We start from the raw sequence: 15,028 nt of genomic DNA on the forward strand, positions 1-15,028 counted from the left end.
TTTGAGGAGGATATAAGAACATATTAATTCATGAAACAGAATATTCCTGTTTGGCATATTCATGCACAGAAATCTTTTTTTTTCTGCTTGTTTTCAGAAAACAAGCTGTCCTCGTCTAGTCTTTATTTTCACCACTAATTTTTCCCTTAATTTTTTTTTAAAGATTTTATTTATTTATTTGACAGAGAGAGACAGCCAGTGAGAGAGGGAACACAAGCAGGGGGAGTGGGAGAGGAAGAAGCAGGAGCCTGATGTGGGGCTCGATCCCATAACGCCGGGATCACGCCCTGAGCCGCAGACAGACGCTTAACCGCTGTGCCCCCCAGGCGCCCCTCACTTAATTTTTAAGTACACAATCCTACTTAGAAATTCGATGAAGTTTCCATTGTCAGCCTTCAATCATTTATGTTTCTTCCTTAAAGGTACATGGTCAAACCCTCCACAGTGGGCTTCGAGTTTCTTTGAACTTAGTCCTGCCATTACAGTTGCAGGGATGAAGCAGAACTCTGGTTCTAATTCTTCTTATTTGGACCATTTCCACCATCTTAGTAGTTTTGCCTCTTCTACGGGCGTGCATCGCAATCTGTCTCCACCCCTGCTTTCAAGCTTCAAGTAGGTAGCTTGACTACCATCTGTCCCATTCAGTATCCACTTTTCCCTTTCTTGTACTGAAATATGGGCATTCCCATGAGAGTAGGTACTGACCGCAGGGAACATTCTCCCTTGCGTGTGTGTGCACGTATGTGTGCAGACTGGATCATGCCTGATGCTTTCAGTTTGTTATGCCCTTAGGGCAGGAATTTTCAACTTTTTTCTTTCATAGTACTTGACCTAGTATAAAGAGCCAAGTAAACCTCATTCTAAATGAACAATAAATGCTGTAATGTAATTGAGATAATAAGTATGCTTATTTAGAACACTCTAAATCATCTTTTTTGGCTTCCTGGTATTTAAATTGTTCAAATCTATACCACTTGCTATTTCTTCATCTTTGACCAAATATCTCAACCTATAAAGTTGAATAAGACCTTATAACAAACATTCCAACATATGCACACACAGGCAGACCTACACAAAAATCTCTAATTCATTGTACAACAACAAATTCCTTCTTTTGGGCTCCTTTCCCCCCCTTCCTCTCATATTCATGTTTTATATTAAATTTGAAAAATCCCCTCTAAAATGCTTCAAGGTAATGGGTAACCTACCCTATAAGTGCCTAGTTTTGCCTTTGTCTACCATTAATGCCCTAGTAAAAAACGTGTGCACATTAGAACGTGAATCATGATTCTCCTTGCCTACGTCTTCTGTAAGTACAGTGACATCAACAACAGCATTGCCCACTGAACCCTTGGCTTTAATGTCTATATTTTCATGATTCCAGAATACATCAGAAAGCATTTTAATAGTACTAATTGTAACAATTCATTAAAACAGGAATGAAAACAGAGTGTATCATATCCCAAAGATAAAATAATACCACAACTATTGCTGGATGAGTAAAATTAAGTTTTACTAAAGCAACCATGATTTTTATAGAGGAGTTTTTTCTTAAGATTTTATTTATATTTGAAAGAGCAAGAGAGAGAGCATGAGTGGGGAGGGAGGGGCAGAGGGAGAGGGAGAAGCAGACTTCCTGCTCAGCAGGAAGCCCATTGACCAGGGGCTCCATGGCAGGACCCCTCCCAGAACCCTGGGATCATGACCTGAGCAAAGGCAGCCACTTAACCCACTGAGACACAAGTGTCCCAAGAGGAGTTTTGATATTTCTACAGAAATTAGATGGCTCAAATTCTACCCTTCATCTTTAAAATGAGGATGCTGAGTTGGATCATTTCTAACTATGGTCCCTGAGTCTACGGCCATACCACCCTGAATGTGCCCGATCTCATCTAACTATGGTTCCTGAGAAATTTCAGCACTCTGAAATCTACCACCTCTGTAATTCCATAAGGATAAAGACATCAGATATTATCAATACCTAGGACAATGTCCGATAATATGGTGAAGCTTGATCAATGTTTGATGAATTCATAAATTTTGTAACGGGTTTGGTGCTAGATGGCTAAAAGTGAACATGATCACCCTCTGAAACCTGATTCTGACCCAAACCTGATCTCAATAAGTGGTACCATGATATACTTAATTAAGGGGGAGAAAAAAGAAGAAAGAAAGAAAGAAAGAAAGAAAGAAAGAAAGAAAGAAAGAAAGAAAAGGTGAAAAGAAAGAAAAGTGATCATTTCTGATTCCTGACTCTTCCTTAACCTGAATATCAGAAGATTATATAACTCCCCCAAATATTTCAAGATCCATCCAATTGGCTCCATCTCCACCACCACCCTATGACCCAAGTCACCATCATCTTTGACTAGAGGATTCTAACAGTCCTCTGACTGGTCTCATTGCTTCCATTTTTAACCACAAACACAAACATATGCTCACACATATTTCATTCTCCACAAAACAGCCAAAGTGAGATTTGAAAAAAATTAAATCAGATAATGATTCTCTACTTTTAAAATTTTAATTGGCTCCCATTTTACTTACTTTAAAAACTTGGGTCTTTACCCTGACCTGCAAGGCTCTGAATCATTTGGCACCTGTTTACTGATTCATCTAACCTCATGCCAGCTCCTCGTCATTTCCCCCACTCCATTACACACACACACACACACACACACACACACACACACACAAAGCTCTGATGCAAGCAACCACACCACCTCTGGAAACACCCAACCCCCATTATGCCTTGAATCTTGATACTTGGTGATCTCCTCCTAGGCTACCCCACCTCCCGCCCTTTATATGCCTGACCCTTTCTCATTCTTTAAGTCTCAGCGTAAAATCTCCCTGTTCCAAGGAACACCTACGAATCAACCAGTGATTCACTTCCCCTGTTGCTGCTATTCTCCATCACCGAACTCTGACCTCTGTCTTCCTGAAACTTAACTAAATTGTTATTTCTTTAGCTGTTTACTGCCAATTATCCTTCCAAGAGACCATAAACTTCACAAGGTCAAGGACTTGCTTTTCCTCACTACAGTAATACCCAGTGCTTTTAAGAGTACATATTTGGTACTCAGGAAACAATTGTTGAATCAATGAATAAGCTATGTGACAACTACAATAGAATTCCTACAAATAATATTTTGGACTTTCTAGATTGCATTCAATGCCTTAAAGAAAACTGTATACTTCAGAACCTGATTTTTTCCCCTTTAACATAGAAGACTTCAATTAGCATGAACATTGTACTTAAACACAGTGTCAAAATCATCAAACCTAAAGGAACCTGAAACTGCCTTTCACAAAGAAATAAAACATTCAAAATTTACACTTTTCAGCCTTGGCAGGAAATACATGTAATCAATTGTGGTTTAGCATGAAGAAAAATACAGTTTACTCAAATTCTCAAGAATGATTTAACTGAATTTCCACTGGGAAAGTACTTTCCCCGTGGTCAGGACATGGCAGCTGGGTAGTACAGGAGATTACAAAATAGAACTATTAACTTAAGCATTTAGCAGATCAATATAACAATGACAACACAACAATAACATAAATAAACGGTTACTCTAAACTAAAACAAAAACAGAACTGAGAAGTTAACTGGTGTCTTCATATCAATCTTAGGAAAAAGCCTTAGTGATGACCATTGTGCCATGCTGGGTCTTAGGAAGTTCCCATCATTTGATGGGCTGGTAGCTTTGAATTATTTTCCAGCGGTGGAAACTGGTTTGTGTATCTTTTTTGCAATCAGATGCAATCAGAGATGAAATTCATGCTCTTAGTAGGATTTTCTAAAAGTCAAACAGCCACACTCATAAGTATTTATATATGTGACTTCATTTCAACAGAGATAAATAAACAAGCACAGAAACAAAAATGGGTATAGAATGCCATATGCCATAAAGTTGCAATAGGTGTGAATTGACCTCCATGATTACATACGTTCAGCAAACACGAGAGAATGACAAAGGAGGGAGCTCGGGAGAAGGAGAAGGGAGAGAGAACAACTTGGAGAGCCTGACAATTCCACCACATGGCCTCCATGACATTCAGCGAATGCATGCTCCCGGGACAAGTGGGACGTGCCTTCTTGCAGCCATGGTCAACTCCCTCCGCCTCTAGTGGGATGAGTCTCTCAATGTGCAAATGTGACCCCAGAGTTTCAGAATAGACATGATTTCACACCACATGGCTCCTGAACAGCAACAGCTACTCCAGTTGTTCTGTCAAAGAACAGTGATTTGTTCTACTGCTAGGGGAGAAAACAAAAATAAAACTTGCAGATTTGGTAAAATGCTGCAATTTGTGAGAGATTTATGTGACTTTCAAGAATAATTCTGTTCACAACAAATTGTCACCTTTGGGGTTGACATTAGAACCTGATTCCTTTGCAAAATGAATGTGATTGCACTGTATACCATTTATAAGTACAGATAGTCAATATTTATCAAATTCTAACCTTTCTTCTTTTTTCTTAAAGCTGTTTTGCAGCTGTTCCTAACATGCTGGTTTGTCAAGCATTAGTGTATTGTATTGGGCTCTATGTCTAAATGCTAGCCTATAGCCTTTCTATAGGTAATAGTTCACACAACAAAAATATACACAAGGAACAAAATAGTATATGTGCATATATGAATGCATGCATATGCACGTGTGTGTGTGTGTGTGTGTGTATGATGGGTGTGGGTGTATATGCATTGTTGTGTACTCTCCCTAATGAAGAAAATCCTGAAAGGCAAAATATTTATTATTTTTTTCTCTCATTTTTAAAATATTAAGTTCTGGGGCACCTGGGTGGGTCAGTTGGTTAAGGATCTGCCTTCAGCTCAGGTCTTGATCCCAGGGTGGTGGGATCGAGCCCTGGATCGGGCTCCAGGGAGCTCGCTTCTCCCTCTCTGCCCCACTCATGCTCTCTTGCTATCACTGTTGCTATCTCTGTCCCTCTCTCTCAAATAAATAAGATCTTTAAAAAAATATAAAATATTAAGTTCCATGGCACTGGAAGACATGAAGGTATATTCCTGCAAATCTGACATTCTTTGCCGAAGGAAAAAGAAATAAAAGAGCTTGGCCATAGGATGTTCACTGAACAACCTGATCATGGGCTATGTCACAGTTAGTCTATAAAGTTATAGGCTTGTTTTTATTATTTCCCAGAACATTTCTTCAACAACTGCAATTATTTACCTGATTTAGAACTTAAAACTCTTTTTAATATTCTAAATGTTCAAGTAATTTCAGACTTGACATTTCTCTCTGTCTTCCTCTGTCTCTGTCATGTTCTCTCCAGGAGAAGGCACAGGGCAAGGCCATATGAGCACACAATGAAAAAGGGGTCTTCCGCAAGCCAAGAAAAGAACCTTTCCAGAACCTGACCATGCTAGCACCTTGATCTTGGACTTGCAGGCCCCAGAACTGTGAGAAAATAAATTTCTCTTGTTTAAGCCCCCCAGTCTATAATAGTCTGGCATGGCAGCCAGAGCAGATTAAGACAATGTATATTTACAAAAATATAGAAGAAAAACTTGAAGAATAAATCTTAGTAGCTTGTGGTAAGGTTAACTACTAACAAAAGAAAACCAGTGAGTGAAAAACCGTTCTGTCTCTGCCCTCACTCTGCAGCACACCACCTCTTCCCTTGAAGAATGAATCAAAGTGTGGTGCCTACAAGGGAATCAGCGCTCCAAGTCCGAGAATGCAGAGGGTCTAGTGTAGATCGTTTCAGCTCCAAGATAAATTCCAGGAGCCTAAATCTGTTTTTAGAAAGCAATTTCTTGAAGTACCTTGAAAGGGCCTTGAATTTTCACATTGGGTTGTTCCCCCTGCCTGAACTTCCTGGGTAACGTTTATTCGTTCTTCAGCTCCACTATAAAGGCTTCCCGGCCTTCCACAATCTGGACATTTCCCTTCCATGAGTTCCCACATCATTGGGAATAACCTTTATTCCTCGTGGTCCATATGCTTACTACTTTTCAGTCTTTGACACCATAACTCATTGTGGATTATGGGCTCCCTGAAAGCCCCCAGACTAATTGCATATACTGAATACTCAAAGGTTTGTGAATAAATGAGGTTTGTTGAATGAATGAAGGAATGTATGAATGAATAAAAACATCAGTCTTTGGGGACTACTAGAATTGGCCCCAGAGGCCTCAAGACTCCCCAGAATACAGTGCAAAAATACTAAAACATTTCATGGTACTAAACACCAGTACAAAGACTTCAATCCAAATTCTCCCACCTAATGCTAACTAACCCTTTAAGCTTTTAGTATTTTAACATTAAACCGAACTTCAGAAACTATTGAGCAAAAAAAACCTTCCATTTTCCTCTCCAGATGTAACTCTTAATCATAATTTGAGTTAAAAATAAAGAAACATTTCTTCTTAAAACTCACGAGTTTACATGTGAAGAGAACAAAGGAACTGAATAAAGTGCAATGGTTATGGATATGAAATTTAAAACAGTCACCAAAAGAGCAAACCTGGGGGAACTGTAACAGTAATAATTTTATAAATGTGCACTTCTTTTCCTGAGGAAACACTAAATATCCTATTGCTTGATTCATTTGAAATTAAATTGTCCCAAACACCAGAGAATAGACAATACTAGAAAACGTATATATATGTGTGGGGATGGAACAGGAATGTCAATCTACATTTTGTATTTTAAGCTTCAATATCTCCATCATCATTTGGTGAGAAATCAAACTGATTTAATAGGTGAACCATTTTTTAAAAAGCCTTCCTAAGGGGGGTAAGCAGAAGGGGGAATGAAGCATGAGAGACTATGGACTATGAGAAACAAACTGAGGGCTTCAAAGAGGAGGGGGGTGGGGGAATGGGATAGACGGGTGATGGGTAGTAAGGAGGGCACATATTGCATGGTGCACTGGGTGTTAAACGCAACTAATGAATCATCGAACTTTACATCAGTAACCAGGGATGTACTGTATGGTGACTAACATAATATAATAAAAAAATTAAAATAAAAAAAACCGGTTTTAAAGCAAAAATAAATAAATAAATAAAAATTAAAAAAAATAAAAAGCCCTCTTAAGTATTTGTTTTTGTTGTATGTTGAATGCCTCACACTCTGTAGAGAGAATCTGCTCACTCTTAAGTGGGTTTTAAATTCGACAGGGAGAAAAGTATTTTAATATGTACTTAGATGTGTTCCCCACCACCACATCACTATTTGAGGGATAAGTGAAAAAAAGAACCTTTGGAATTCCCAATGCTGATAACTCAAGTAGAAACAAAAACCAAATCAAAACAAATAGTTCACCATCAACGGGATTAAGAGAGAAATGACAGATATATGGCAACCATACAGATACTCTTCAAGCTTGCAGCAGACATTATTAATTCATCACAGTTCTCTTTCCTGTGGAACCTAAGATCACCCCCAGATGCCTTCTCAAAACAACACTGTAGACAGTCACAACCAATCAATCACATATGAAGAGAAGAGGGAGACTCCTTGTTACCAATTCTATAAACAAACCAAGAAGTGAAGGTATCCCTCTAATATAAAAGAGAAATTCAGGTGCTTTATAAAAGAGAATGACGTTTGAAATGGGAAAAGAAGAGAAAGTCAACTTCTTCCCCCTTCCTTTTTTTAAATTGAGATATAATCGACATACCTTGATATTAGTTTTAGGTGTACAATGTAATGATTCAATATTTGTATACACTGCAAAATGATCACAGTAAATCCAGTTAACATCCATCACCATGCACAGTTACCAACTTTTTTTCTCATGATGAGAAATATCAGAATCCACTCTTCTAGCTGTTTTCAAATATGCGATGCAGTATTATTAACTATAGTCACTTTAAGACAGCAACTACCATTGTATTATATAGCTGCAAAGAACAAAGAAAACAGATCTTAAGTAGGGAAAACATAGAGTTGGATGTTCCCATTTTATAGCAACCCAGTTTACAACTAGATCCTTAAAAATAAGATCAGAAAAAAAAAGGATCAGAAAGCTGATTTTATAAACATCTCAATTGTTAAGCTTTTGTGCATCCCTTCCCTCTGGTGCTCAGTGCTCAATAGTAAAACTTTGTTTTGAAAAGCTGTCTCAAGGAACAAAGTGGTTGTCCACACCTAAATCTGAAAAATAATGGCATTATCATACCCAAAGGATGGGGGAGCAATGGCAGCAATGAAGGAAGGCTTTTGTACATAGTGGAAAGAGCGGGGAGAGCCACGTCGAAGCAAGTGGAATGTTCAGCAAGACAGTCAGTGTTGGGGGGACAGGGTACCTTCTCAGCTGGCTTCTCTCCACAACAGGGAAATAACCTCGGGGTTTATCATTTATAGAGCTCCTCCATCTCTGTCCCCTGATGATCACCTTTGTAAGCTTAGATAAAAGCTTGTATGAAATACTCCTTTTAATGTCAGATTCCTTTAATAAGTCCAACCCAGGAAAATCAGATATGTTGTCGATTATATTATCATTTCAAGGCTCTCTAAGGGGTCAGCTTTTTACTCAACCTCACTTCAAAGAAAATACTTTACAAGTAGGTAACTTTGGCTGAGATAGTCATTTGTCTACAACGAAGTCTCAGGTTTTCTTCAAATGCAAGCCTTGAGGTACTTAATGATTTCCAATAAGGACTGCTCCTTCTTTCTCAATTAATCCTGTGTGGCGAACATCATCAGCCTTGCATTATAAGCTCTGGAAAATTACTAGGTACTCTGAGGATATAAATCTTGTCCTAATCACTGAACCACAGTTGCTCTCCCAATGGTTTATTACACTGAGGTACTGACAATACAATTTTTTCATTAGAATTTGAAGAAAGTGGAAGGATGTCACAGCAAAAAAAAAAAAATCTAACTGTTATTCTACTTTATTCATTATCATTCACATTATGATGGACTTTGATGTGTTAAACTTTGATCTTGGATGAGGTATCATTATGCTCATGTAATTTGAACACATTTAAGTTATTCAAAATATCGAATTAATTTACAGTCTAGTTTTAGATAAGTTGAATTGAAACCTAGCTTTACTGCCCCTGAATATATTTAATTAGCAGTTCAGTGAAAGATAACTAAATCCTAAACATAAAAAAAAAATTTAAATAGGAAGCTTGGCAGGACATATGTTATTTGGAACTCCCCGGAGCCTATCTTTGCAGAACTGTCCTTCCTCTTGCCTTGTTGTGTCAGTTTGTAGCACCATCCCACTGCCTCAGGGTAGGCCTGGATGTGATTATGCAGAGTTCCTGAGCTCTCCCCCAAACAGTGACCAGCACAGGGAGTGGGCATGTGACAGAAGCAGTGCCAAGTGGAGTCCTTCCCCCGGACGGTTATAGAGACACTGGAAGGATTATGAAATTACCTTCTGTGTATTCCAAGTTGAGCCAATAAATATATATGTTGAACATAATGGAAAGCCAGATTTTTCACTCTTGGAAGAGAAAGTTACAAATATGGAAATGGGAAGAAAAGAATGTATCCTGTGGTTTGAGATCAGAATTAGAGGTATCAGTATGGACTCACAGCTTTTATTTTTTAATAAAAATTGAATATATTTAAGGTGTACAATATGACAATTTAGGTATATATACATAGAAATGAGGGGTGCCTGGGTGGCTCAGTCAGTTAATCGTGTGCCTTTGGCTCAGGTCATGATCCCAGAGTCCTGAGATCGAGCCCTGCATCGGGCTCCCTGCTCAGCAGGGAGTTTGCTTCTCCCTCTGCCCTTCACCCCACTCATGCTCTCTATCTCGCTCTTGCTCTCAAATAAATAAAAATCTTTAAAAAGAATAAGAAATGTAACCACAGTCAAGCTAATTAACATATCATCTCAATAGTTAACCATTTTTTGTGTGACTGAAGCATCTAAAATCTACTCTCAGCAAATTTCTAGTATTGGATAAAGTATTATTAATTATAGTCATCATGCTATACATTAGAACTCTAGACGTATTCATCCTATATACCTGCAATCCTGTACCCCTTGACCAACATCTCATGGTTTTAAATAGATAGATGAAGAGATATAGAAACAAATAGGGGCACCTCGGTGGCTCAGTCAGTTAAGCATCTGCCTTCAGCTTGGGTCATGATCCTGAGGTCCTGGGATTGAGCCCTGCATCAGACTCCCTGCTCAGTAGGGAGTCTGCTTCTCCCTCTCCCTCTGCTCCTCCTCCCAGCTTATGCTCTCTCTCTCTCGCTTTCTCTCTCTCTCTCTCGTTCTACTCTCTCTCTCAAATAATAAATAAAAATTTTAAAAAAGAAACAAATAGAGACATATTTATTGGTGTTTGCTGAGAGGCCCTAGAAGTAATAATATACCAGTAGCAATGAAAGAGTATATCTACTGTCCAGATCTTGACTTCTAAATACCATTTACTTTGAAATGGAATCATGGCTACTTGGATAAAAAGCTGATTTGAGGGCTTGGTCAAAAAAAGAACAAGATGATCTTAGAATAACATGTGCCAGAAAGTAAGGAAATACTCAGGTATGATGGGAAAATAGCAAAAGGACACAGAAGCTAGTTTAAAATCACTGGCCAAATACCTGACAACTTAAGCATCTGAATGAACAATACTAACTGATGATACCTGTAGAATAAAACAAGAATACACAGGGATGCCTGGGTGGTTCAGTCAGTTAAGCGTCTGCCTTTGGCTCAGGTCATGATCTCAGGATCCTGGGATCAAGCCTCATGTCGGTCTCCCTGCTCAGCAGGGAATCTGCTTCTCCCTCCCCCCTCCTCTGTCCTTCCTCCCTGCTTGTGCTCACTCTTTCTCTCTCTCATATAAATAAATAAAATCTTCAAAAAAAAAACAAGAATACATGAGTTCTATTGATAGATAGGTGGATAGACATAAATAAACAAATAGAAGAAGTAAGAAATCTTTTTTTCAGTAGAACATCAATAAATATGGAAGCAATAATAAAGCTGCAAATTATCAATGGATAAAAAAATTAGTGGGAAAAAGTTTGTTGGGGAAAAGATATTTAGATAATCTCAAAGTATCTCCCACAAATTCATCATTATTTAGAAAGTGTAAAACAGTAACTTTCCTGCAGAGAACCCTGGAAGACCCAATGTGATCGGTATTGGAATAAGCTGACATCATGTGCCTCCTGATATGATGCTCAGAGAAGGACACGTTATCTATCGTTTCTGACATACTCCTGCCAAAACTGCATAACCTGAACCTAATCATGAGGAAACAGCACACAAGCCCAAACTGAAGGACGTCCTACAAAATAACTAGTCTGTGTGCTTCAAAAATCTCAAGGTACAAAAAAAAAAAGACAGAAAAAGGTAAGAGACCGTTTTACATTCTCCAGAATAGATCACATACTGGGTACTTTCTCTGGCTCAGGATCCAAGCCAGGGTCAACCCTTGTGTTTAGTTGTCACTCATGTCTCTTTAATGTACTTTCGTTTGGAACAATCTCTGACCATTTTATTTTCCTTTTTTTAAAATTTAAAATCAAGTTAGTTAACATACAGCATAATACTGGTCTCAGGAGTAGAATTTAGTGATTCATCACTTCTATATAACACCCAGTGCTCATCCCAAAAGTGCCCTCCTTAATGCCCATCACACATTTAGTGCATCCCTCCATGCTCCCCTCCAGCAACCCTGTTTGTTCTCTATAGTTAACAGTCTCTCATGGTTTGCCTTCCTCTCTGTTTTTACCTTATTTTATTTTTCCTTCCCTTCCCCTACGTTCATCTGTTTTGTTTCTTAAATTCCACGTATAAGTAAAATCATATGGTATTTGTCTTATTCTGACTTACTTCGCTTAGCATAATACACTCTAGTTCTATCCACATCATTGCAAATGGCAAGATTTCATTCTTTTTGATGGCTGAGTAATATTTCACTTATATATATCATTATATATATACAAACACTATACATAGTATAGTATATGTAATGTATATATAGGTAATATATATATGTAAATTTAAGTATAAACTGGATTAGATTATTGTATCAATGTTAAATTTTCTCATCTCAATTATTGATGATTGCACTTATGAGATAATTGCAGTTTCTCTTAGGAAATGCACACTCAAGCATTTATAAATGGACAAGATGTCTCCAATTTATTTTCAAAATATTCAAAAATAAAATCATAAATAAACAGACAGATATATAGATGGGATGATAAAGCAAATGGAACAGAATGTAAACAGTTGGTGAATCTGGGTAAAGGGTGTTTAAGAGTTCCTAGCACTATTCTTGTAACTTTTCTGTAAGTGTGAAAGTATATCAAAATAAAAAATTACACAACATATATACCTTACTATAAGAAGACACAAAGGAGAAGCAAACTCTGTTCTTTGCTGGACTACCACCAGCAGGTTTCACGCATGCTCTTATAATTAAAAGGGAACTACACTAGAAGTTAGTAAACATGTCTTCAGAATTAGTGACCTGACCTTGAAAAAGTCATTTGATTTTCTCGGCCTCTGATCCCTAAGTACAAAAGGCTGAATGAACTATTTGATAGTTAAAATTTCTGTTAATTCTAAAATACCATATTTCTTCAAAATGGTGTTTTAATAACATTGTACTTCTAGAAATGACATGATTAGTAGGAGAGATTTTCTAATTCAGTTACAGTTAATACTTCTAAAGATAAAAGAGCAATAAATAGAGTAGAAGTCCTGTCTATTCCTGGCCCTTTATTGAATTGCTGTGCTAGTTTAGCATCTTATCGTTCTGTTTGAAAATGTCACACCTTAATTTAGAAGACTATAAAAAAACGTTAACAACCACTGAAAAACTGTATATGACATTGTCTCCACTTTTTTTTTTAAGATTTTATTTGAGAAAGAGAGCATGGGAACGGGGGAGGGGCAAAGGGGGAGGGAGAAGGACAAGCAGACCCCTTGCTGAGCACAGAGCCTGCATGGGGCTTGATCTCACAACCCTGAGATCATGACCTGAGCTGAAATCAAGAGTTGGCCGCTTAGCCATCTGAGCCACCCAGGCACACCTACCTTCTCTTTACTTTCAGACAGAAATATGATTTTTAATGCTTATACTATATAGGGTTCACACATGCTCAGCTCACTGTTCTAAGTGATATATATATATGTAAATACGTATGTGCATATGTGTGTGTATGCTTTAATCCTCACAACTCTGTGAAGTAAGTACAACTATTATTTGCACTTCACAGATGGGGAAACTAAGGTACTGCAAGGTACCTACAGTCCTATGGCTGATAAATGGCTGTTTAAAAACAACCATGCCTTTGAACCTAGGCAGTGTGGCTGCAGAGACTGTTCTTAACCACCGCTCTAAATTGCTTCTCAAATATTACATTATAAACTCCAGCAGAGGCCCATAAATTCAAAAATTCCATGAGAAAAAGTGATCTGAGTAATAAAACTATTTATTCTTTATGCCAAAATCAAATACCTGGAGGGACACATATATCCATGTGTCTACATATCTAAATCTATAGATCCAGATATGCCTATATAGATGGATATATATAACCATCCATACAGACATATATGGTATACATATAGTAGTCATATATATATATATGACTACTACAGACACACATATATATACATATAAATCTTAGAAAATAAGACTGTATAATAACACTGATACATATAAATGTATCACTATTCTTATCTTGATATTTATGCACCTATATTTCGAGTTTTTACTTTTGAGATTCTAATTCTTGGCAGACCCTTCCAGGTGAAACTTTTGCCATGTTGACCCGCCGCTCTTTCCCCTTTGACAGCTTGAAAGCAGTCAGGTAGAAGAGCTCGGAAGCGGCCGCGTGTCCGTTCTCGGCAGAGGCCAGCAAATAAAGGCCAGCCTTGCTGCAGCGCGCTTGATGTTCTCACCCCAGGGCAGAAAAGAATAAGGCTCGTGTGCTTAGTCCTTTATGAAGAGAAAATTAGCAGAGAAAGTGACAAATTCCTTTTTGCCTTTAAAAAAGGAACCACAGAGCACAGTGTCAGTTTAGTTGGAAAAAGACAAAGTTATTAACTCCTAAGAATTTTATTACATCATGACTAACACATATTCTCTCACTCCAGGTGCTAACATCTGTAGTCATGTGCTTAGCTCAGTTAGGCCTCACCAGACACTGGAAAATTACTCATGCGAATCCCAAGCTTACCTTCCATGGGAAAAAAAGTGGGGGATTGGGAGAAAAAATAAAGGTGAACAACTGTCAAGCAAGCATGCTTTTAAGTGGCAATGAAATTATCTGAGAGAAAGAAAAGACAGGGAGTTATGGCAACAGTAAGAATTAGAATCCATCATATTTTGACATTTCTAACACATTATCTTGCAAATAATAATCATCATCATCAATATTTATACATAGGGCTTTTCAAAAGTCCCATATAATCCATGTAATTTCATATAATCTTGACAAACAAAACTCCTAAGAAGTATGGCTGATGTCCCTGCTATATATAGGACCCAAGAGGCTAAGGTGACTTGCTCAAGCCACAAACTAACAGTATCTGAACAATTATTATTTTACTCTGGATTGTGAAGAGTTTTTTTTTTGCTTTTTTGCCCCCACTAAACTACATTGCTGCATACTTACACCATCCCCTTATATAGACCACCACGTATATTACTAGAATTCCTAAAGAATGAAGGAACAAATAAAGTAGTAACAGAACAAAAGTGTAGGTACTTAAATATTTATTATATCATAGCTTAACATTGTTATAAAAAAATGCAAAAGACAATATTAACAGACCCTGGAGGAAATACTCTAATAGCATTTACTTCTCACAGAGCTGCTTTAGGATTTCAAGAATTTAAACATAAAATGAAAACATCCATAAAGGTCACATAAAAATTCAAGTATTAGCACAACTTAAATTACAAACTCAGAGTAAAAAGAAACATAAAACAAATTTAAGGATTGTAGAAAATTCTACTTTCCAACACGGTTATGAAATGTAACACTCAAGTAAATATGAAGTCCCATTATATCACCTTTTTTTATTGCTGTCTTACATAACATGAAG

General features: G+C 37.5%; 1 protein-coding gene across 2 annotated transcripts in view; it reads right to left on the reverse strand.

Annotated features, from left to right (window-relative positions):
- The window catches only part of ARHGAP24 (Rho GTPase activating protein 24), a 500,478-nt gene that overhangs the window by 419,258 nt on the left and 66,192 nt on the right, over positions 1–15,028 (reverse strand). The window lies entirely within an intron of this gene.

This window comes from Ailuropoda melanoleuca, chromosome 11 (genome assembly GCF_002007445.2).
Source record: "Ailuropoda melanoleuca isolate Jingjing chromosome 11, ASM200744v2, whole genome shotgun sequence".
NCBI lineage: Eukaryota > Metazoa > Chordata > Mammalia > Carnivora > Ursidae > Ailuropoda > Ailuropoda melanoleuca.